Source organism: Hyperoodon ampullatus, assembly GCF_949752795.1.
Source record: "Hyperoodon ampullatus genome assembly, chromosome: 4".
NCBI lineage: Eukaryota > Metazoa > Chordata > Mammalia > Artiodactyla > Ziphiidae > Hyperoodon > Hyperoodon ampullatus.
Genome location: NC_136917.1, coordinates 14,246,951 through 14,269,290, shown reverse-complemented (window position 1 = coordinate 14,269,290; position 22,340 = coordinate 14,246,951). Strand labels below are relative to the sequence as shown.

At 42.9% G+C, this 22,340-nt stretch overlaps 1 protein-coding gene across 1 annotated transcript in view; it reads right to left on the bottom strand.

Moving 5' to 3' along the window:
- Positions 1 to 22,340, bottom strand: part of DOCK2 (dedicator of cytokinesis 2) — a gene marked incomplete at both ends in the record, with an annotated part of 408,698 nt that overhangs the window by 276,350 nt on the left and 110,008 nt on the right. The window lies entirely within an intron of this gene.

Sequence of the window (22,340 nt, the reverse complement as noted above, 5' to 3'; positions counted from 1 at the left end):
GGATCAACTGGACTGTGAAGAGGAGGAATGGAAAGAACTGTCAGACATTAAGGAGGCTCCATTCTCATTCTTCTGACACATTTAATAAGTACCAGGCCCCTCGATAAGGCGGAGGACAGGGTGGAGGCTAAGAGCAGGAATCTCAGTTACTGTCTGTGGGACCCTGGACAAGTCACTTAATCTCTCTAAATCTCTGTGTCTTTGTCTGTAAAGTGGAGATAATAAGAGCACCTCCCTTCACAAGACTGTGAGAATGAAATAAGAATATGTGAAGCACTTAGAGCAGCACACCTGGCCCATGGTAAGCGCCATGAAAATGGAAGCTATTATTATCGTATTTTTTAAAATATCCATATGTAACTTTCTGGGTAATGGAAATACGCTATATCTTGACATGGGTGGTGGTTGCACGGGTGTCTACGAATGTAAAAAAAATTCACTGAGCTGTACACTTCAGATTTGTACGTTTCACTGTATGTAAGTTATACCAAAATTTAAAATATACATTGCTATCAGGTAGGTATTATTATTTTCCCTGTTTGACAGGTGTGCACAGTGAGGCTTGAGGAAGTTAAGCAAATTGCCTGAGATCCTGCACAAGGTCTCACTCTCAGGCATTCAAACTCCAGAGCCTGAGCTCTCAAAGACTGGGCTTGGGTTCCTGTGTTGGCCGAGCGTTGGTCCTCTATAGGGCTCAAGGAGCAGTTACTCAAAGATGCTGTCCCCAACTCTACATGGAGAATCTCCTGCATGAAGAGAGAGCAGCTCTTCCTTCCTCTCTCCCATTCTTTACCCCACCTTCCACACTCTTCTCAGCTCAGCTCAGTTCCATTGCCTTATTAACTGTTAAAACAAAAATGCCTGCCAAGTCACAACCTGGCTGGTGATGAAGTGCACACATGCCTGCAGGGGAACACCCAGAAGAAGACTGGCAGTGATTAAGGACTGAAGGGAGCACACCCAAACTCTCCAAATTCCTCTGGAGCATAAGATGTCCCACTAGGAACTGACGGGCACCCACTCTAAGTCTGCATGCAGCTCTTGCCAAGACAAAGCATCAGGCAGGGAAGAGTGAGTGATCATAATTTATGAGGTGCTGTAGAAATTAATTTTGTATGTCTCCTCCATTAGCAGTGTGTCTGGGCTAACTTTAATATGCAAGTTATCATGTTAATCTTTGATACTAGAAAAGAATGTACCATCATTAACCTTCCTAGCCCTGAATTTAGCAATGCAGTCTTTTTTTTTTAATTTATTTTTGGCTGTGTTGGGTCTTCGTTGCTGCGCGCGGGCTTTCTCTAGTTGCGGTGAGCGGGGGCTATTCCTTGTTGCGGTGCATGGGCCCCTCATGGCGGCGGCTTCTCTTGTTGCGGAGCACAGGCTCCAGGTGCACAGGCCTCAGTAGTTGTGGCTCGTGGGCTCTAGAGCACAGGCTCAGTAGTTGTGGCACACGGGTTCAGCCGCTCTGTGGCATGTGGGATCCTCCTGGACCAGGGCTCGAACCCACGTCCCCTGCAATGGCAGGCGTATTCTCAACCACTGCGCCACCAGGGAAGCCGTACAATGCAGTCTTTTTACTAGCCCTAATAGAAGCAGCATTCTTTCTTGGCATCTCAGTACCCTACCTACCTGTATGCAGCTCTACCAGGCACTTTGTAAAATCTCTGCTGATTCAGAAGCCCGTTTCTCAAACATTTGACTCTAACTGCCCATAAGTCACTAGAAGTTGACTCTGCCTTCCTTTTGTCTTTTTTTTTTCAGATTCCTCTCGATGAGAATAAATTCTCTGCTGAAGGAGCATTCCACAAAAAGCACATAATGGCCAGTAGAAGGAGAGGCCCACAGTATGAGGGGACATGAATGAGTTCTGTGTGATATTTATGAAGGCTAGCTCATGCCAGGCTAGCAGTGATTGGTCTTCAGAACCCCAGCATCTCTGGTTAACTAAATTATAGAAGCAGGAACTTTTGCTTCAGGGAACAGGGAAAAAAATTAGGCAATATTGGAAGATTAGCTGTTAAAGTCAATAGGAAAATCACCCAAATAGTGTAATCTAGTACATCTTTTTCTCCATGTATTCACTTCATATAGGCAAATTATAGGTAAAAGAAAGCTACCTATGCCCCCATCTGATGAATAACTTTAATATTCTTATTCCATTCATCCCATACATTCTAACCTTTAAAATGTGATAACAGAGGGAAAATCTTTGATAAATTGCATTTTGCCACTTTTTCTTTCATTCACACCCTCTCACTGAACAGCAAGGTAATCAGAAATTAAAGAACTTTTTAGATGGGGAAAACAAGGTAAGAATGGGGTCTAAAATAGAATTTTAAAATAGAGCCTAAGTCCCTGAAAAATAAAACCAGTTTCTGTTCTCAACAAATGCAATAGCATGCAGTTTATAATTTAAAATACACACAAAAACACATACATACTGAAACAAAATTGACTACCGACCCAACTTCTTGGATTGTAGGAAAGTTACCAATAATGAGACCTTCAATATATCTCTGGTATATGGGTAGTTTTTATGTTCTCCTTTTTGATCTAATAATTGTTTTTCTGGCTGCTACATAAAAAAGACATGACATGAATAAGAAGGAAACTGGGATTCAGCCACAGCTATCCTCAAAAGGCTTAGGGCATTCTAAAGGGCAGAATCAAATATTTTCCAAGCTTTAGTTAACCATTTCACATTTTGACAATGTGAAACCTACCCTGAACTCCCCAAAATTTACAGCCTACACTATTGTTTACTTAATATTTTTTCATAAAGGAGATTCATTCTAATCTGCTTACAGTTATTTTAAAAGAAAATTTTGCTCTTTCAAATGGAAAACCACTGTCGCTTCCCATAGATGGAAGGTAAGGTAACAATCAATACCAGGAAAACAAAACACTTACATTAAATTCTAAGAGGCATTTAAACCCAAGGTCTGTTCCTTTTGCGCTATCAAAGGAGATTAGCAGAGAAAGATTAAAGACAAAATAGCAAAGGTATACAATCCTTGACATAATGAGAAAGATTGAAAGGGACTTGAGAGAGAACGAATGATCTGCTTCTGTGATATAGTACTTTAACTGTGCATAGCTAAAATTATGCTTCATGCCAAGGAAAAGAATTTTGCATGTGGTGGTGTATATCACCCTTTGAGAAACACAAGTAAAAAGAAAGAAACCAAAATCAGGATCCCTGGCTTCCCATCTCTGCAACTAACCCATGGTGTGACCTTGAGCAGGTCATGTCCACTCTTTGGACCAGTTTCCTCAACTGTAAAATGAGGAGGTTGTGGATTAGGCAGTCTCTCCAAGGAGCTGCTCAACTCTATGTGTCTGTGTTTTGTGAAACCTTTAAACATGTTCTAGAATATTTCTTCATCATCTAAAATATGTGGTTGTTAACTGCATTTATCCTATTATCTGAAACTCTTACCAGAAAGAAATAGCAAAGATTTGAAAAGATCAGCTACTTTGGGGCAAAAGAGCCTTTTGAAGCTGTTGCATTGAAAAAGAATTGATAAAATTGACTGCAGGGCTTCCCTGGTGGCGCAGTGGTTGAGAGTCCGCCTGCCGATGCAGGGGACGTGGGTTCGTGCCCCGGTCCAGGAAGATCCCACATGCCGTGGAGCGGCTAGGCCCGTGAGCCATGGCCGCTGAGCCTGCACATCCGGAGCCTGTGCTCCGCAACGGGAGAGGCCACAACAGTGAGAGGCCCGCATATCACAAAAAAAAAAAAAAAAAAAAATTGACTGCAGTCCAAGCACAACAGAAGCTGACTCTCCAGGATATATACCTGTGCATCCCTCAGCTTTGGAAGCCAGTGGGCAAAGCACTGCCTTTAAATTGGCCTTACAAACCATCACCTATTCATTTGCCTAGGTCAAGTGGTAGTGTATGACAAGTGAGTAAAAAAGGGTGCTGTCAGATCCGTGCTTTGTGACCACCTGGAGGGGTGGGATAGGGAGGGTGGGAGGGAGGGAGACACAAGAGGGAAGGGATATGGGAACAGATGTATATGTATAACTGATTCACTTTGTTATAAAGCAGAAACTAACACACCATTGTGAAGCAATTATACTCCAATAAAGTTGTAAAAAAAAAAAAGGGGTGCTGATTCAAAATACCAGCTTTATTAATGGTAGGCTGAGAGGGGAAGAAACAGATCAGTAGTTAAAAACCAGCTAAGTAACTGTAAGCTTGATCACTAGCAAGATCTGGTATAGTTAAGCAAGTTTTTCTCCATCTGTAAAAGAATGACTGTAACCTACTTTATAAGGTTTCCATAAGAAATCATACAGAGTTTAACTATTATCATAATTATGGTAGTACATATGTTTATCCCCTTTCTCACAGTTTTTCTCCTGTCTTTATATTCTGGAAAAATCAATTTAAGCAGCATTTTATTTTTAATGCTGTACTTTGGCTCCAACTCTGAGAAGATAATAGTGAAAATGAATATAATAATTATAAATGAATAATTTATGAAAATAATTATACTTACATTAAGTTTAAGCTACCATTTAGAGAACATTATCTACCATCCAGGAACTGCGCTAAGCATTACTTCATTTAATATTCACATCAACCCAATTATTATCCCCATTTTACAGATAAAGAAACCGAGAACCAAAGAAGTGATGTGACAAAGTCACTGATGGATACAACTCAGAGATTATGAAATCTCTGAGTGTCTCTCCAGGTCTCAACAAGTGAGAGTGAGGAGATCATCCAGGAAGTCTTTTTTATACATTTGGGGCCAAAGTCGAATCATAAAAAAAAAAAATCAGAGATTACCAAAATCTAGTTTAATAAATTGAGAAAGGTTGAATATTCACAATTCTGAAGGTCTCTCGCGTTTCTTATGTTTTTTAAAATAAATTTTTAAAGGTAATAAACAATAAGAAAGACTTGAACATCCTCTAGCTCTCTCCTCTGAAGTGCCCTGGCACTTGGCTTATACCTCTACTGTAGAAAATTCACCCTGCATTTTAACAAGGAGTGCCTCATTTTGCAAATGAAGGCAAGCTCCTTGAGGACATCACCATATTTTTGCCAACTTTGTATTTTCTAAATGGCTAGTCAATGCTTTGTTTATAGCAGAGGATCATAAACATTTGTTGAATTGGAAAAACTCTTCTAAACATTACCTCTCTTCGTTAAAGAGGTGGCCCCATCTCTCCTGTATGGAATTTGAGATGTCAGAGAGACAAAGATACGGGTATTGAGGTGAAAGCAAAGACATGGACTAAAGGTTAAGGTTGGCGGTTGTAAGCATCAAGATGGCACTGAGCCCCAGGGTGGATGAACTCCCCTAGGCAAAAGCGGGCCGAGCAAAACTGGAATACAGCTTAGAACTGGAGCCCCAAGAGTGGTTGCTAAATGACCTGAATTTGCTCCAAGGCAATACTCCTCCTCTCTCTGGGACCCTCATTCCTGACCCTCAGGCATGGAAAGAAGCACATGGAGCACTGAGGCCCTGTAACATGCACTCTGAGGATGTCTCCATTTCCCAAGACCAACCAGGAGAAAGAAACGGTGGAGGGCCCCCCAGCATTCTCCCCTAGGTTGGCAAGAGAGGGAGAAGGGAGTAGCTGACCAGAGTTAGGCATGGGAAGTAAAATGGTGTAAGAAGCCTGGCCACAGGGGAGGAGCCTGGAGGCCAGAGCTGCCCCCTCCCATGGGACAGGAGCAAGACCACCATCTCTCCCGCTCCACTCCACAAACCCCAGGGTCTGTCCCTTGATGTGTATGGCCCAGATTTCCTGGTGAACAAGGAAGAGGGAACAACACATCTCACTCTCAGAGAATTATTTTATCCTTTTCCTGTTGAACCACAGTACAAACCATTTTGCTGTTTGCAGACTGGTCCCGCCAACCATCGAGATTTACAACTCGCTGTAGGCCTGAAACAGCACAAATTTTCCTGAGAGGTAACTGGGACCTGCTTTCTCAACACAGGCCTCAAGCAACAGCAGAGCCCTGCAGTGAACCTCTTGCTACCGGTACCGTAACTGATTTTTAAACCTGCAGCTGTAACCAGAGGGGAGCCCAGAATCCCCATAAACCAAACCAAAGCAAACAAAGCATCTCACTGCACACTTAGGTTCTGGCCAATGAGGGACACTGGCAGGGGCAAACCTGATGAAAAGCAATTTTTCAGACCCACAGAAATATTTGCTTGGAGAGAAAAACCCAGTAGAGCAAGTGGGGCTCTGCTGTCCTAACTGTTGCCTCCTCTCCAAGGGCTCAGAAGACGGGTGGAGTCTCAGGTCCCTCCCACCAGGAAACACAGCCAGTTCGGACAAACCTCTCAATGACGTGCCATGGATTCACAATGGCCTGTGTGGACAATGCACCGCCCAGGATACATCTGAACACAAGGAGTCCTTCCATATCTTTCATGTTAAACTGATACCAGTGCCCTCAAAACCCCAGAATAACTAAGTGCTTTTCAAGCAGTGTTAAAGTTGAAATTGCTCCCTCTTTTTCTATGCTGTTGTAGCAATACAGACTCACCGACTATCAGAGATGGACAGGATCTTAGAGATTCAACTCTCTAATGACATACATGAGAAATGGAGCCCAGAGAGGTTAAGTGGTTTGTCCAAGGCCACGCAGCTTGTTAGTAGCTTTCCTGGACTAGAGTTTAAATCTTCCCACTCTTAGTACAGTGTTTCCTCCAATAGATTATGTTACCTTCCTCAGTTAAGGTTCCTTCATCCTTTAAACACTTATTGAGCACCTACTCAGAGCCAATTCTTTGGAATACAGAGAAAACACTCTTTACCTGAACTCAAGAAGGTTGTGCTGTGCAAATGCAAGGAAAATCTCAGAGAACCATCAGGAAGAGGAGAGCCTCTCAGATGCAGAACGTGTGAATTCTCACTGCATTTGTTTGACTTATGATAAGCCATATGTGAACTGGGAAGAACCCCCTATGTGGCCAGAAGCTGCCAGCATAAGATGCCCAAAGGTACTCTACTGGGTGCCAAATTCTTTTACCTCATCATCATGGGCGGAGGAGTTCATGACCTTCCCATCTGTTTGGGGGAGCCAGCAATGATTCACTAGAGGAAGGTGTGTTAGAATTACCCAACACACACTTAAAAACAAAAAACAAAAGTACACTTTTTGGGGCTTCCCTGGTGGCGCAGTGGTTGAGAATCTGCCTGCTAATGCAGGGGACATGGGTTCGAGCCCTGGGCTGGGAGGATCCCACATGCCACGGAGCAACTAGGCCCGTGAGCCACAACTACTGAGCCTGCGCGTCTGGAGCCTGTGTTCCACAACAAGAGAGGCCGCGATAGTGAGAGGCCCGCGCACTGCGATGAAGAGTGGCCCCCGCTTGCCACAACTAGAGAAAGCCCTTGTACAGAAACGAAGACCCAACAGAGCAAAAATAAATAAATTAATTAATAAACTCCTACCCCCAACAAAAAAAAAAAGTACACTTTTATTTGGGGGTGTGGGGGGATAGTGGTGCTTAAAAATCAGAGCTGATTCTGTCCCACCTGGGTAAAAAAACCAGCTGCAACCAGAGTAGAGTGGCAACTGTCAGGACAAAATGGGCTCAAGCTGGGTGGGGAAGAGGCAAAAAAATAAATAAATAATGCTCACCTTGGCACAGTGTGCCCACATCTTAGATGACCCAGAAAGAAAGTTCGCTGTAGCTCCCTCTGGGAGGGAAAATGACATAGGATGACTTCCTACAGCCCACGCTTTCTCTGTGGGGTTTATAGTCCATCACCACCCCTACCTTACATCCTGGAACTCCAGGGGATGGGCGGAGGAGAGCTTCGCTGAAAATCAGTTAACGCCCAAAGCAGGCTTAAAGAGAGAGCAGGGGGCAGGGCTTCCCTGGTGGCGCAGTGGTTGAGAGTCCGCCTGCCGATGCAGGGGACAGGGGTTCGTGCCCCAGTCTGGGAGGGTCCCACATGCCGCGGAGCGGCTGGGCCCGTGAGCCATGGCCACTGAGCCTGCGTGTCCGGAGCCTGTGCTCCGCAAAGGGAGAGGCCACAACAGTGAGAGGCCCACGTACCACAAAAAAAAAAAAAAAAAAAAGGGCAGGGGGCAAGGTGGAGTTTCTTCAGGATGGCGCTGAAGGCAGTGGATTTGAAGAAGGGACTGCATGGGGGAGATGTGGGGATGGGGTGGGAGGCAGAGACAGAGACACAGACAGGGAGGTGGTTAGACCTGCACAGCTGGGAGCTAGTGGGCAGTGGAGTGGGCAGAGCGCAGCCCGAGCCACCACCTAATCTTTCTGTGGTTCCTCCAGAGGTAGCCTTGGGAAGTGATCCCCATGCCCAGCGCACAGGGTTTTGCTGCAGCACAGCACGGTGACACTTGAGAGCCAGCAAAGACAAAGTCCCGCGACCACAGGCATGGGCAATGAAAATGAACTAATTCCCTTGCTACTTCCCTAAGGCACTGACATGCGTCCTTGAACCAGAAAGGAAAAGGACCCAACCACACTAGAGTCACACTTCCAATGACACAACTGATGTGTGGGCAACTAACTGACCTGAAGGAACCACTTAACCTTTCAGGGACTTTTCCCCCATCCTCTGCAAAATAGATGGTGGGAAGGGAAGGTCAATTAGTGTGTGTGTGTGTGTGTGTGTGTGTGTGTGTGTGTACGCGCGCGCGTGTGTGTGTGTGTGTTCACTGCACTTTTAACATTTTAAAATAGACTTTATTTTTTAGAGCAGTTTGAATTCACAGCAAAATTGAACAGAAGGTACGAGTCCCCCACACATGCCCAGCCTCCTCCATGGTCAGCATTCCTCATCACAGCCAGATCAGTTTTCCAGACACTTCTTTATACCTAGAATTTTTTGCACAAGTCAAATTGTCTTGGATAGAGAGAGAGGGTGGGGGGAAGGGGGGAAGGGGGCGAGAGAGAGAAAGAAAGGGAAAGAGGGAGGGAGGGCAGGAGGAAGACGGGTGGGGAGTAAAAGAGCAGCTTTTACTGCCCTTGGGGAAGGAGAAGGAGAGAGTAGCTAGCCTGGTAGATGCAGGGGGAAGGTGGCCAGCTTGCTGTACGTGTACGGGTGACCCCTCTTCAGAGGTTCTCTGAATTGCTGCTTTTGACCATCTCTGGGCAGCGGGCTGTTAACGTCCGTTCCAGCTCAGACGTTCGACTAACCCAGTGGTGCCAAGTTCTTTAATGCACACATGCATACACAATCCTTCGGGTAACTCACAAAATGACCCACTTGCCATGAAGAGCAAGTGTTTAACAGTCTCATTTATGTTAAATAGAGCTGAGGTATCAGGAGCTGCCCCCAAAGTCTGACAGGAGTCTCTTTCTGGACTTTTGTGCCTACAATTTTGGGAGGATTGGGTAAAAGAGACAAGGGTGCGGTGTGAGCACAGCCCCAAGCTTCACCACCATTCCCATTGTTCAAAAGCCTGGAGTGCAGCCAACAAATACGTTTGAGCACAAGTCTACCATCAGTCACTACACTGAATGCTGGGACACGCAGACAATTAAGTATAGAATGGACGTTAGGAGCCTGGGGTTGAATCCCAGCTTCCTATGTAAGTCTCAACTTCAGCACCTTCAAAAAAGGAGATAATAGCACCTATAAGATAGGGTTGACGTGCGGCTCCATGAAGAGGATGATATATAGTTCTCAGCACGTGTAGGTCCGCAAATCTCCGAATGAAAGGGACCTGATGTATCCCCTGATCCAAGTTTCTCATTTGAGAGACAAGAAAAATAAAACTCAGAGATTTATTCACTTCTAAGTTGCAACAGAAAACTGCAGAACTGAGAATTCAGGTCTCCTGAGCTCCAGTTCCACATTCTGTTCCACTATCAAATGATTACAAATAATAGTAATACTAGTAAGAGTTACCGATGATGATGATACTCCATTTATGAGTCCTCACTAAATGTCAGACCCCTCCTGGCCTCTCCCAGGCATTATCCCATGTCATTCTCACAGTAAACCAATGAGGTAAACATCCTAGATTGTTCCCATTTGACAGATGAGGAATCAGATGCTCCTAGACATGAGGTGTCGTGGTGAAGGCAGCAAAACCAGGACTTGATCCAAGTCCTTGTTCTGAACAAGTGTCCTGGGCTGTGCGTACTTCAGAAATGAGATGTCTCTCCTCAAATAATTTTACCCTCTTTAGCTAAAGCCATAATTAGAGCCTCATTTGCCTTTGGATAATTGGCTTCCCTCTTTGCTCTGGTGTCTGGTTCCTCTTGGGCAGCCGCTCCAGCCTGGAGGGTGTCACACTCAGCAAATCCACTGTGGCTGCCCAGGGCTAATGAGGGCTCTCAGTGTGGTTGCATTTAAGTGCCCAGTATTGCAGGGAAGGTCCATGCACAGACATACCCCCTACCATCAAGAATGACGGCAGGGGGCTTCCCTGGTGGCGCAGTGGTTGAGAGTCCGCCTGCCGATGCAGGGGACGCGGGTTCGTGCCCCGGTCTGGGAAGATCCCACATGCCGCAGAGCGGCTGGGCCCGTGAGCCATAGCTGCTGAGCCTGCGCTCCACAACGGGAGAGGCCACAACAGTGAGAGGCCCGCGTAATGCAAAAAAACCAAAACCAAACAAACAAAAAAGAACGCCGGCAGGGCTGTGAAAACATGTCCCTCCCAAATGGGAACATGCCGCTCCAGCTCTTTAAGAGAGGACAACATGGTCTGCTTTGCGCTGAGCCTATCGCACAAGGAGAAAGAAAAATCCTGTGGGCGAGTGTGTGTGTGTGTGTGTGTGTGCACGCGCGCCGCGCCCCTGCACGTGCGTAAAGAGGAGGAAGGGAAAATAAGAATCCTCGACAAGCACTAGAAAAGCTGGAAGAGATTCATGCCCAACAGTGAAGAAACAAGGAGCACAGAGGACAACCATTTGTCTATTAAGACAATGAATTCCAGCAAGTTTTTCTTGCATAAAATTAAATGAATCCAAATGTCCCTAAATAGGAAAACAGTGAAATCAGTTATAGCCCATCTATACAGCAGAGTCCTATGAAGTCCTTAGAAATGGCATGGGAAAATGTTCCTATTGATTCTCAGTGAAAGAGGCAGATTACAAACCTGGCAAAACATTATCCCAGTTATATATAATATATGATACAAAAGAGAGGAAGAATAACAATGTTTACCTCTAAATCATGAGATCACAGGTGCTTTTATTTACTTCCAAATATTCTACAAAAACACAATATTTTTATAATACTAATTTCTATGAACAATAAACGTCATTTTTTCCAACAATGGTCCAGCATTCCCAGGAGAATGCCTGATAGAGGTTATGGTGTGGTCTGAGGCCCTCATTAGCAAGGGAGTGTGTCAGGCAAGGATGAACCCTGAGTTCTCCTAAGGCTTGAAAGGCAGTGGTCTTCAGTGAGACAGTGCTCCAGACCAGACACTACAAGTTCTCCCCAAGAACTGTTCTCTGGAGAGGGCCTACATCATACTCACTACCCCTCAAAGTTCAGCTGACATCCTACCTCTTCCTGTCCTCAACATTCCAAAAGCACTATTCTCACTGAATTCCAATAGTAGTCATTCTTATGGGATTATTTGTAAATAACTCTATAAATTTATAATACATTTATTAAAACCCTATAAATTATTTAAAACCCTGTAAATTATAAATTTACACCAGAGGCTGCTGTGCTGGGTCCATATGCAGATTTTATTCAGCCTGAAAATATCATTTAAAACCTAAATCAGCAGGTTTCCCATAAAAAAAAATTTGTGGGACTTCTCTCTCAAAAAAAAAAAAAAAAAAAAAGAGATCGGGTAGCATTGAGCCCACATATTGACACAGATAGTAAAAGTCACTTAGCATTGATTCACAGCTGTCCCATATACCCAATGACAGGGACTTTGCCCCAGTCCTCACTGCTCCATATTGCTCCCCACTCTGAGCTGAGTGTGGACTGATCATTTTCACTCTTGTTTCCTTAGTAGTAGAGAAATATTTTTCTGTATAAGGGAAATGAATGACTGACCAAATGGCACTGTGTTTTAGGGAAAAAGTGAAAGGAATCACATTTCTTTGTGAAGTGAAGAAAGTTCTCACATGTTTACTAGGCAAATGGAAAATCTGTTGTAAAAAATATAACTGAAGATGACATTAAGTGTGCTCGTGTGTGTGTATATATGCATAATATATTTGCTTAGGTTATTATATATACTATATACATAATATATATTTAATATATTTGCTTAGGTTACTATATATATTATATACTATATACATAACATATATTTAATATATTTGCTTAGGTTATTATATATATTATATACTATATACATAATATATATTTAATATATTTGTTTAGGTTACTATATATATTATATACTATATACATAATATATATTTAATATATTTGCTTAGGTTATTATATATACTATATACTATATACATAATATATATGTAATATATTTGCTTAGGTTACTATATATATTATATACTATATACATAATATATATTTAATATATTTGCTTAGGTTACTATATAAAATGGTATAATAACTATCACTCTGTACCTTCATTTCTATTACCTTCATGGCCTTTGTGGGCTCAGGTTTGAAGATCTTTGGGGTAAGTCTTTTCTCTCCCAACTGTAAGCTCCCTGGGGGGGGCGCTGAAAACTTTCTGTTCCAGATGCCATATTGCACAGCAGTTTAGAGAGTGGATGTTGAAATCAGACAGACCCCATTTGGAATCCTGGCCCTGCCATGCTACTTGATCTATGACTCTTGGCAAGTTTCCCAACCTCTCTAACCTTCAGTTTCCTCACCTGTAAAATGGGGATATTAATATCTACACTTTACAGGGATGTCATGATAATGAAATGAGATGATGTGTGAAAAGTCTTAGCATAGTGCCTGCCACAAAATAATAGTTAAATAAATGGCGACCATGAAATTATGTATTACTGTATTTCTTTCACATTTCCCATAACACAGTGTTGCTACATTTTTAGCTTTTCAATAAATATTATTGAATTAAATCTTCAGCTGGTCTTCAATCCAACTGTATCATGGTCTTAAGGAAGCTTTCTCCTATTCTAGGAAGATGTGGAGAAAAAAAATCAGCAAAATCAAACTTAAACAGGTCAACATAAAAGTCTCTGAACATTTTAAAACCTGCCTCAGTATAATTCAAACCATCTATAACTGTAACTTCACAATGAAAACAAACAAAAAACTTGGGGTAAACATAGAACCTTTTAAAGATTTATATAAACTCTATCCTTTTGTGTGTTTCCACTGTCATTCCAAAATTGGAAAAAATCCCATGGAACATGGATTGAAAGGTGTAAGAACAGCCTGATTTTGCTCTTCTCTAGTTTTAATGAGGTAAATTGTTTTTAATTGCACAAGAGTTGATTTGGTTTCCCACTAAAGAAGTAATCTGGGATTCTCTGCCCCACACTCTGCCCCCAATTAAACTGTATTCTGTAATGTCATTAAAAGCTGTTATTCTAATTATTTGAGGAGGTTCAAGAGGGATTCTTTTCTTTGATTGTATGCCAACTTTTTTTTTTAACTTCAGCCAAAAAAAAAAAAAAAGAGGACAGTTTAATAAATCTCTCTTGGATTTGTTCTGCAGCTTATTAAATCACTGTCTTCTCTGATTCTGGATCTGAAGGTTTCTTTCTGAGATTGAATTCTGAGATCAGTCACATCAAAAAGGCAAGAGATGTAAGGAACAGCCCCTTCTCAGATCTGCAAGTGTAGAAGGGACATTTTGGAACTGGAGGTAGCTTTGTAACACTGTAGGTGGGAGAGGCAAGCCCCTATTTGAAGAAAGATCTTCGATGCCTCCAAATGCTCTGAGGAGAAAAATCTTAGATTCTCAAAACTCAACAGCTCTTTCTGGAAGAAAATAAATTGGCTCCAGTAAGTATATCCTTTTACCTTTTCCAGGGTTCTGAGCCTTGCTGTGTGATCTTGAGGGCATCGTGCCATTTCCCTGCATCCATTTAACCTTCTATAAAATATCCTCATTCCTCACTCCCAGCTCAGGCAGGACATTTAGAAGTGTTGGGGGCAATATATGGGAGAAGGTGTTTTTAGGCACTAAATGGTGTTAGAAAGATTCAGCAGTATTGCCATTCTCACTCAGGGAATGATTTTATAAATCAAAGATTTTCATGTTGGTAGAGCTCTGGAAAATCTTGCTCAGTCTCATGATTTTATAGTCGTTCTACAGAGCTTAAGTGACTTGCCGAAGATCACACAACTGTGCAGTAAATGAGATAATGTACATCAGTGTTTGTCGCAGTGCCTGGTGTATAATAAGCACTCAGTAAACCTCACCTACAGTTGCTACTGCTGACATTATTGTTGTTGCTATTATTCAGGTCTCCTTACTCTCGGGTCAGTGCTCTTTCTATCAGATACATACAGAAATTACAAGAAGCTTGCCCCATGGGCCCAAGAAATTTCTTGCTATAAGAAAAATGATCATTCCAAGAAACCATCTCATTTTTTTCATAACTGAGAAGGTCCAAAACCTGGAGAAGTGTTATTTCTTGGCACATAGTTCCCAGGATGCTAACATAACACAGGAGCCTAATTTGGGGCCTTGCTTGGGAGGGAGAGGCTATCCCTTTCTCCTGACCCTTCTGACCCTTCCACCCACAAGTAACACAGAGAAACTGCACACTGTGGACCAGGGATTGAATCCAGGCTCCAGCAACCCTGCCCTCAAGTTCCCAGGGAAGAGCAATGTCCTGGAAATGGAAAATGACACTGACTTGGAGAAAGGAAAGACTGCCCAACACTTGAAACTAGGAACGCTATGTGGCCAAATGGCAAAAAAGACAAAATCAGACTCCTACCTCACACCATACATAAAACATAAGCTCTATAGGTTGATTAAAGACTTGTGTATCAAAAACAAAACTATGAAATTCTTAGTAAAAATATAAATGAAAATCTTTCAGACTTTGGTATTGAGAAAGATTTCTTAAAGATGACACAAAAAGATTTGACTGTTAAGAAGATGGATAAATCTGTACAAAGAGTAAGAAATGAAAAAAAACACATCTTAAGTAAAATGAAAAGACAAGCTGTAAGTGGGAAGAAGATTCTCATAATACATAAAATCAGCAAAACATGAGTATGAAGAATATATAAAATATCCTGCAAGTTAATAAGAGAAATACAACCAACCCAAAAGAAAAATGGACAAAAGTCATGGACAGACATATCACAGACATGAAACACAAGTGACAAAGAAACACAAGGAAAGATTTTCAGTGTCACTGGTGATCAAGAAACTGCAAATCAAGACAGTGATGACATATGTTACACCCATTTTATTGCCCAATTTTTAAATTGGGACAATATCAAGTGTTGACAAGAATGTAGATCCACATAATCTCTCATCCATTATTGCTGGGAGAGTAAATTAGTGCAACCACCTTTGGAAACCCATTTAGCAGTATCTCCTAAAGTTAAATATTCAGATCTCCCATGACCAAGCAAATCTACTGGTAGTTATATGCCCCACAGAGACTCTTGAACATGTACAAAAAGAGACATGTACAAGAATATTCTTAGCAGCAATGCTTACAATTTAAAAAAAAAAAAATCCGAAACAACCCAAGTGCCTAAAATTGAAAGCATGAGTGAATAAACTATGGCTTATTCACACAATAGAATTTTCTACACTCATCAAAAAAATGAACTCCAACAGTTTGTAATATGAATGAATTTTAGTATAATATTGTGTGAAAAAAGTAAGTCCCTTCAAATTACTCATAGTTCAATACCCTTCTTTATAAAGCTAAAATAACCAAAACACGAGAAACATGTATAGATGCAGTAACACTGTATTAAAGCAGTGGAATGATTAATAAAAGATTCAAGAATGGGTTACCGGGGCCTCCCTGGTGGCGCAGTGGTTGAGAGTCCGCCTGCCGATGCAGGGGATACGGGTTCGTGCCCCGGTCTGGGAGGATCCCATATGCCACGGAGCGGCTGGGCCCGTGAGCCATGGCCGCTGAGCCTGCGCATCCGGAGCCTGTGCTCCGCAACGGGAGAGACCACAACAGTGAGAGGCCCGCGTACCGCAAAAAAAAAAAAAAAAAAAAAAAAAAAAAAAAAAAAAAAAAGAATGGGTTACCTTAGGTGGGGAAAGACACACATAGTTACAGGTAGTTGATTGTTCAGTTTCTAGTTTTTGGTTTGGGTGGTGAGTGCAAGGATGTTTAATTTATTATTAAAAATAACTAACTAAATATGTTAATAAATAAAAGCAAGCCCTTGTGTGGACCAGTGATGAGCTACATTATGAATTGAGTACTATGACAACCCCTGTTCTCTACAACTGAGGTCCCATCTTCCCTTTTCCTTTTTTTTTAAGGGGCACTGGCCACTGAATAATGGTATATTGTACTGCCCAGGTGCACAGACTAGTTTCTGAGAGTGGATATCAGTGAGGCCCTAGGCAGACTGGGCACATAAAGAAATAATATATATCCCTTACCCGTAAAGAGTTCTCTCCATCAGCATAAATAGTCGCACCAACAGACAATGAGAGAGAGAAATGCCAAGTATCAGGGTGAGGTCTCTGCCATGTGCTGTGGGATCTGCTCCTTTGCTGTACTGCTCTCCTTCCCCCACTCAGGCTCTAGGAGCTCCGCTTGCCAACTAGACAGGGTCAGTCAGGGGGCCACCTGCATCAAAATCCCCTTGGAAGGCGGATACCATGCACATCCCTGGCCCCTCCCCAGATCTGCAGTGTCAGAATCTTTGGGGTAGGGTCCAGGATTCTGCAATTTTCGCAAACTTCCCAGATGCACTTAAGGTCTGAGAAATCTTCCCCTCAGAGATTCTATGTCTTGCTTTATCCCCTTTGAGAATCCAGGATAATATTTTGAATGTGCTACTCTCTACTGTCACACTTCCCCTCACTGGTCAAGAACCCTGGCAGCCATGCCATTTTTATAGCCTCTGGGAAGAGAGATGAGGAAGGCTTCCTCAGAAAAGAAGATATTATAGAGCAAAAAGGTAGCGGCCCCTGAAGCCACAAGACATGTGTGTCCCAACATGCTCCCCTTGGGCTAAAGTCCCAAAGAGAGATATTTTAGATAGGTTGTGGGAAAAGGCAAAAGCAGAGTCTCTCTTCCCTTTCCTAATTGGGTCCCTGGGACCTGGTCCCAGACACTATTTTGGAGAGGGAAGGGGAACTATTTTGAACCAGAAAGACTTGTTAAATCTGAAGCCACAAGATGTCATTGACTGAAAATTTTAAGTTGCCACAGTACAAAGTGAGGTGGAGAGTCAAAAAGATTAGATTAGATTTAGAACAAAAAAAAACCCAAGAAGCTTCATCATCTTTGCACATTGAGTGTGATACAGAAATTTTCAAACTGGCACCAGCTGTATCCACACTACCACCCCAGGGCCTGTCCTACAGCAGGGACTAAGTAAATGCGGAATGGGACTAGGCTGAGATGCCTGAGACATCAGGGAAGACGCACTGCACACTTGACCTCGGGTCAGGGTCTTAAAGGGATGAGTGGGAGTTACTAGTTTGTGTGTCTAAGGGTGGGAGTAGGGAATGGGGCGGGGGGGTGCTGCAGTAGAAGGTATTCCAGGCAGTATTCACGAAGAAAAGAATTGTGGAAGGTCATGTATGGTGCCAGGAGAGATGAGGAGCCAGCCAGGAGCCTAGAGCATGTCCTCGGAGGAAGAGGACTTGTTCCTTTACCGCCTTGTCTTTCACAGCAGTCTTAGTACCCAGCCTGATGTGGACATCCCAAGTCCCAGGCAGCCTGCTTATACCACTTCTCACTGCAGGAAAGCTGTGCTTTAAAAACCTGCAGTGACATAGCAACCACTGGCATCTAGGGTCCCATCTCCTGCCCAAGCAAAGGTCCCCGTACACAGCTGTCAGAGAGTTGCCCAGTATTTGGAACAGGGGCAGAGAGTGAGGAAGGGAGAAAAAAATCTCTCAGGAGGAACAATGTGGCACTTTTTTCTAACATGGAGAAGGAAGCATTTTCAACAAGAAAATAAACATATCTTCTTTTTATTCATTATAAGAACAAAGCATGGTGTAGTGGAAAGAACAGGAGCTTTGTTATTCAAAGGACTTGTATTCCAAATCCAGCTCCACCACTGCTACCTATGGGTAGCAGAGATGGTCATCAAATATTCTATGCATTGCCCTTCAGTTCCCAGATTCCCTTGCAGCTAGGCTGGGAACACGTGATGGGGTCTGGCCAGTGGACTGTGGGTGGAATCTCTGGGTGTCACTTTCAGGCTGAGGTAGTTGAAAGTGGTTGTACTTCGTTCCTTGCTCTCTTCCCTGCTGCAAAGAGGCCATGGGTACAAGCTGGCATAGCTTCACAAGGGACAAAAGGCGTCCGACCTTCCTGACCTTTATCAGACTTTTCACAAGAGAGAAATAAACCTTTACATGGTTAAACCACTGATATTTGGAGGTTGATTTGTTACCCCAGAATCACATAGCCAAATACACTAATGCGCTAATACATTGTAATATAACCCTTGGTCTCATTGGGATGAAAGTTACTTGACGCTCTAGGCCTTGGTCTTCCCATCTATAAGATGAGAATAATTATACCTACATAATTGGGTTGTAAGAATTTACTATATGTTTATGTCCTATATAGCAAATAATATATAGCTGGCATTTAATAAATGTCTTTCCTTTAAGATGCAGTTGATGTAATTGTTATTCCTGTGGTTATTACTGTTATACAGTGGATACAATAAATGTCTTTAAATAAGCAGCAACTGTGTCAGGCACTCTACTAGTTGTTTTACATGCATGATCTCATTTTTGTAGCTAAAGAAACCAAGCCTCAAAGAGGTTACTTGTTCAAAGGAACACAGAGCTAGTAAGTGATCAAGTCCGGATCAGAAACAGGGATTTCCTATACCAAAAGTCCATACACTAATGGCAACATTCCTACTCACATTTTTCAGATGTGGAACCCCAGAGGCTCATAGATGTTACATAAGTTCACCAAGCAAAGCAATAACTGTTAGAATGAGAGGACTTTTCTCTATTCCAGACCAGTGTTGCAATGATGGGATGATCAGAAAAGATAATCCCCCGCTAGGGCACTGGACAGTGATGTCCATGCCCCCTCCCACCACAGAGGCCTAGCCCACTGTGAACTGAGGTCCTAGCAGCTCCAGATACTGTGGGCAACAGATAAGAAGAGGGGGAAAGAAGGAAACTACATCCTGATAAAAGAAAAACTGGATGCTTTGTGTTCAGAGAACCACTTCTCAACAAAGTTTCCAAAGAAAATGCCACTAGCTGAAAATAAACATTGAAAGAGTTTCCAAATCTCTGTCAGATCTCTGTCTCTCTTTGTCTCTCTCTCTTTCTCTGTCTCCCTGTTGGTCCCTCTCTCTCTGGGTCTCTCTCTGTTTCTCTCTCTCTCTCTCTGTCTTCCCCCCGCCCCCTGTTTGTTTTGGAAGTCGAGAAAAGTGAGCAGTGTGGATCCTAAAGCAGTTTACACTGAACCAGATGGCACATGTGATTAGCATCAGCCTAAAAAGACACATTACTTAGAGATTAGGTTCTAAGTAGGGACAAATCTGTTCCAAGGGAACAGAAGGTTTGGTTTTCTCGCAGACTCCCCTCAAGAGCTTCCTCGGGGCATACCTATTCATCCCTTCTCCCATCATCACCACCAGGCAAGCCTGAGCTTGGGCTGGAGAAAACAGGAAATTCGTCTCCATAGATGTCCCAGTTCTCCTCCCGCTGAACCTGGAAGTCATTCACACAGGGCAAGCCACTCCCTGCGGGACCTCGGCTGCTGGTGACCCCTGACTCCCTCATACCCCAGGCGAACAAGTCACATTATGCCACTGAGTCTGCACAAAAACCCAATGAGACTCGTTCTGTGGTTATTCCCACTTTACAGCCGAGGAAATTGAGACGTATAAGGATTAAGTACTTTACTCAGGTCAAGTAAAAGTTGAGGCAAATGGAGGCTAATTGCCTCCATGAAAGAAGAAAGAATTAAAAAGTGTGTGTGTGTGTGTGTGTGTGTGTGTGTGTATGTTTTAAAAGAGCCCCAAGGAGCAAACCATCCTAGAGGATGTCTGTCAAGTGTCCCAAACTATGTAACTATATTGAGGCCCGCAGCAAGGTAAACAACGAGGTGAGAAACCACAAACATCTCACCCTGACCTGTTCTTCTGGGCTCACATCGCACAGGCCCTATGCAAAAACACTCTAGGGAAATGAAATAAGAATTGGAAAAACCATTCAAAGCAGGAATGGGACATGGATACAGACCAAGGCCTATTTGTTCCTTAAGTTCTGTGCTTCTCAGACCCTGGAGAAAAACACACAGCTTTCAGGAAAACAAGGAAGCTTAGCTTAGGGTTACGTGCAACTATCAACTATGAAGGGATGCCCTTATTGCAAAGAACCTGAAGGTTAGGACAGAAGTCAGGAAAATGAAAGGAGCAGCAGAAATAATAACCACAACACCAGCAATAACAGTGATCACTTAGTATGGGATATTATATTGCTCTGACAAGCACTTTAAATGCACTGTTGGTCTCATCATCCCACACAACAACCTTCTAAGACAGACATTGCTATCATTTTTCCCATTTTACAGATGAGCTTACTGAGGATCAGAGAGGTTAAGTAAATTGCCCATGGTCACCCAGCTGAAAAGGGGCTAAACTAGGAATCCAACCCAAGAACCAGTGCCCTTAACCAGTAAAACTTTCTCCCCCTTCTGCATAGGACCCTCCTGAAGAGAGGCCAATAGGACAGTCTGCCAACATTTCGGAAAGTGCTTAAAAGCCTTCTGGTTCCTCTGCTTGATGTCAATACAAGTGTTCAAGGCTGTGAGTACAAGCTAATGTCACCGACAATACTCCAGGCAATTTGCACATCTGGCAGTTAGATAAGTGCAGACTTAAAGCAAACTGCATCCCTGAGACACAGGACAATTCACAGGGAGAACAACAGAAGGGATTTCATTATAACTCAGACTTGGCCAAGGAATCAAACTCACCTTATTTCAGGGTATAAAGGAGACACTCACCCAAGAGCCCCAGACACCCAGTAAGTTCGTGCGTATGAACTCAGATTGTATTCACTTGGAACTTGAGGATTTAAGGAGAAGGCTGAGCTGATGTTTCCCTTGGGGTGTTTTTTTAATTTGTTTTTTAATTGAAGTATAGTTGGATTACAATATAGTTGATTTATAAAGTATAGATGTACAGCAAAGTGATTCCGTTTTATATATATATATATATACATATAGATATATAGATATATATATGTGTGTGTGTGTTTATATATATATATATTCTTTTTCAGATTCTTTTCCTCTTTTGGGTTACTTTTGTAAGAGGGTTCACTTAGCAAATAAATAGTGGGAGAAGAATTACCTTTAAGCTGTGCATAAGAGCATACTGCTTTCACACATGAACCAAGGATGGATAGACTAATTATACATTGCAGCCTCTTTAAAATGGGTCCCCAAAGGGCTCTCTCTTCACCTACTTCTAGTCTCTGTACGTATGTAAAGGTAAGAATTTTGCATTTTTTTTGTAACTGTGTACAACAATGGGGCTGGCCTTCTATCAATTAATATTAATCAGAGGGTTTTTACTGAATCTGAAACTCAAAGACGCAACAGGACTGGTGAGCAGCAGCTGTTCGGCCTGCCCTGTGATTATGCTAACCCTCAGAGGCCACCGTCAGCCCAGGAGATGTGACTCCAGTAAAGGAATCACTCCTACTTCGACCAGGCTGGAATTGACACCGCATGCCCAATCCAGGACCGCGCTAACACTCCATGTGGCCTCGATGCTGAGCCGGGCCCCTGACAATGACTGCCGCTCTGAACAATGAAAGGGAGCCAAGCAGCCCTTGCTCTCTGCTGCCTGCGCACCACCTGCAGCAAGAGTCACCCTTGCCACGCCCCTAGGATGGGACTCACTTCGCTTCTACAGTGACACCACCTGCAATCCAGGAAGGGACTGCCAGGGCGGGAAGGGGCAGGCACATTTCCAAGTTTTCAGAGTGAGGGTAATGTATTCCAACATGGAAGTCAGAAGGTGAAAACCGAGGAAGGCTCACTTAAAAAACCCCAGGAATACAAGGCATACAGCAAGACTTAACCAGGATTAGTTTCCAATCACCTTACACAAACCACCTTGCACAAACAAACCATGTATATATACTACATTAATCTGCTGTCACACACTGTCTAAATGGTCAGGAAACTCCAGGCATGAATATAAAATCACAAGAACACTTTTCTTCCCTTGGCCTTCTGCTAACTTTAATTCCACGGGATGGGATTCGGACAGCAATTCTGGATGCACCAT